General features: G+C 44.1%; 1 protein-coding gene across 1 annotated transcript in view; it reads right to left on the bottom strand.

The window, feature by feature from the left end:
* The window catches only part of LOC109461616 (acid-sensing ion channel 1-like), a 16,201-nt gene that overhangs the window by 6,930 nt on the left and 5,760 nt on the right, over nt 1-3,511 (bottom strand). The gene's annotated exons all lie outside the window — the stretch shown is intronic.

The raw sequence follows: 3,511 nt of genomic DNA, 5'->3' as shown, positions 1-3,511 counted from the left end.
AGACTCTGGCAAAGTGGACTCCCTATGGCCGGCCAATTCCCCTGGCCTGCTACATTCTTAGTTTGGCTTCACGCTGTCGTCATGGGACGCAGGGTAGAAGTTACGCGGCGAGCTGCCGCAGATCCACGGTTCGCTTGCCCGACAAAGCCCACCGCTTACGCCGCCTGACACGGCAACTCCCGATCGAGCACGACCAAAATAAGCGCAACCGGACCTCGGTCCGATTCGAACCAGAAGAAAGCGACGTGTTTAATTGCAATGAGAAGAAAAATCGTTTCTAGCAGTATTATACAAATTCAACCCAGCGGTAAAATTCTTCTGCTCTTAGAAACAAGTAACCGGTTCGCTTGTAAAACAAAGACGCTGCTTACATGCTAAATGACATGCTCGTTTTCAAAAAGGCAGTTGCCAGTGAGACTGGAATTCGTAGGCAGCTAGCGGTAACTATCTTTCTGTCCAAACGACTTTGCCTGTGGTACGCTTCTCAACATCCAACACAGGTAGGTACTTAGAAAACACTTTTTTTCTCAACAATCGGCTTTTGAAGTATGAAAAAAGTGACCCATCTATATCGTATCCAGAACTGTGCCTATCTAGTTCTATGCCTGAATAGGTTAGGGTTAGGATCAGGCACGGTTCTGGATAGTCTCTATCGTATCCAGAACCGTGCCTATCTAGTTCTATGCCAGAATGGGTTAGGGTTAAGCTCAGGTACGGTTCTGGATAGTCTCCGCGTATCCAAGAACATAGATGTGTCCCAGGCACGGTTCTGGATACGTGTGAACTATCCAGAACCGTGCCTGAACAGGATTCTGGATAAAGCACAGTTCTGGATATAACAAGCCAAGAACTCACCTGAGAAATGCCGCAACTCTAACTGCCGGTCTGCCTGAAGGACTTCTTCACGGCTATTAGTCAAGCACTTTTCTGCATCCAGGACCGGTAAGGACTAAGCAAACAAACGTTTTTTTTTCTCTTGCGAACCTCGCCTCGGTGTTCGAAATGTAAGACAAAAGTGTGGAACTGAGACATAACTATAACGGAGAAACTACACGGTAGTTACAACGATACTTGTACGTGACGCATGTTGTAGGTGATATACGTAATTAACCCCGCAATTAATCAATATCAATTAGCCATTAATCAAATACGATTTGTGAGGTCGTGCGGCGCAGCGGCAAAGTGCTCGACTTGGAACCAAGAGGTCCCGGGTTCGAGTCCTGATATGCCACCGATCTTGTGCCCTTGGGAAAGGCTGTGCCCTTGGGAAAGGCACTTTACACGACTTTCCCCACTAGACTCAAGTAAAAATGAGTATTGTCTGTCCAGTATTTGTTTCTATGCCTTCTATGTGTGGGACACAACACCAGCAACAGCTGCCTCGGTTCCGCGTGCATTGCACTGTTGCACTTTCAATAAATCAAATCAAATCCGTCAAACCCACTGTGAGTTATAGCTGCAAACACACGAACATACTGATACATACCGAAAATAGTACCTTTTTGTGGAACGGTATCTCCGTTCCTAAAGGTAATATCAGTAAGTGAAGAATGCTGTAGCTGTGTTTACGGGACGCGAAGCCTCTTATCCCCTACCTGTCTCCACACAATACTGCGCCGCAGATGACCCCATTTTTAGCCCCGGCAAATTTCTCTCATTCTACACAACATAAAGGAAAAGTCGGGCGCACAAACAGATAAGGATTATCCACACATACTGCTTCTTCGTTTCTCGGTGTTACGAAACGAGAAATGCTTTTAAGAAAATAACTTCCCGCGTGAGAATGAGAGAGAGAAAGGTGAACATGGCAAGCTAGCATGGATCTTCGTGAGCCAATGGGAAAGGGTAAAATCCCAGTTGTATCCAGAACCGAGCTTTATCCAGAATCAAGTTCATGAACGGTTCTGGATAGTCCACACTTATCCAGAACTGTATCTAGGGCAAATCTACATTCTTGGATACGCGGAGACTATCCAGAACCGTGCCTGATCCTAACCCTAACCCTAACTTAACCCAAATTCAAGCATAGAATTAACCCCGTCCGCATAAATCGAATGATAACAGAGAAGTAAAGTCATCTATTTTTATAGAGATTTAGAAAAGATTTATCCAACAAAGGGGGCAATCAAGAAGCTTACCGTAGCGGTTCCGTCGATACAAAAAACACCACCATGCTATTTTCGTAAGAGGTTTAAGGAGGGAAAAATATCGGATAAAAGATATCATAATAATCTTTCTTTTTCTTTGTTAAATGCCCATAGCGAGCCCTCGGGCAAGAGCTTAGAATGAAACAAAATAAACAAACTATTAAGCGAGTGTTCACTTCATACAAAGCCACCGTTCAGTAAGTCGAAGGTTTCTTTTTTTTTCTTCGGTTTGCGAAAGAGAGAGAGACATAATTTGATTTTCCGCGCAGGTTTGCCAAAGTCTATTGTTGCTAGGGACTGACCCGGCTAATAGCGTTACGTCTCTCCACAATGCTTTGTACCTACCTGTAGTCTTTTCGCTCAACCGGAATATCCACCACATAAAACACACTAACTTTACAGACACGCAAATGTAGCTGGATGTAAAAGTGGCCGAACACTGAAAACTGTGCACATTTAACTGGACGTATACTGTTGAAGACAGTATAAAATAAAACAAAACAATACTTCGATGGTAAAATCATGCCTAGGAATTCTATACCTCAGAAAGTTGAAACATACATGTGGAAGGAAGTAATTGACTTACTGAATAAAATTATGTAGCCATTTGTATTCCTCGTAAGTTTAGGTGTCAGCCAAATCAAGAAATAAATTCACAGAACAGCTATCTAATCCGCCCCCCCCCTCACATTCGGCCTCCTTGCAACTATCAATATACATTTATGTATCTTAACAGCAGTCTGTACCAAAAATGCACCACCCACAATTTTCTGGTATCCGCGTCAAGAAACGTGACTTACCCTTGACACCTGTTACTGCTACAGACGACTTGTAGTGAAGAAGGTTCCTTGAGTCGTTAAGGACCACAGCTTTACGTCTCAAACCACGACTTCAAGTGACGTCATGTACCTTAAGACGTCTTACCTGTCCACCTGTATGCACTACACCTGTTTCATACTTACGCTCCCGTCGTGCATTGCGCAGGCGTGTGAAAGTCCGAGCCTTGCTACACATCGCTACATGTGGATACAACTCGCTACATGTCGCCACACATGTGGCAGTTCATAGTCGTGATTCATTTCGCGCCACGGCGTGGAATACGTGTTCTGTAACATGATGCCACCCGTCATGTCTGATTTGTAGCGAAGCATTTGTTACGTAACGTTTCTTAAAGCTTGTGCGGAGCGAAAAGGATGAAGCAATCTCCAAGCAGAGGTTTGGGTTTGGCCTGTATAGCTAGCCTATGCTATAGGGATTTTTCTTCTTACACAACCCAACAGCAGGTGACCTACATGTACATTACAGGTTCTGTCAGAATAAAAATCCATACATGTATATCCAAACCTCTCCATTACAATTGCAAG

This window comes from Branchiostoma belcheri, unplaced genomic scaffold (genome assembly GCF_001625305.1).
Source record: "Branchiostoma belcheri isolate BF01 breed outbred unplaced genomic scaffold, Haploidv18h27 scaffold94, whole genome shotgun sequence".
NCBI classification, from domain to species: Eukaryota; Metazoa; Chordata; class Leptocardii; order Amphioxiformes; family Branchiostomatidae; genus Branchiostoma; species Branchiostoma belcheri.
Note: the sequence above shows the minus strand (reverse complement) of the source record. Positions and strands in the feature narration are given on the sequence as shown.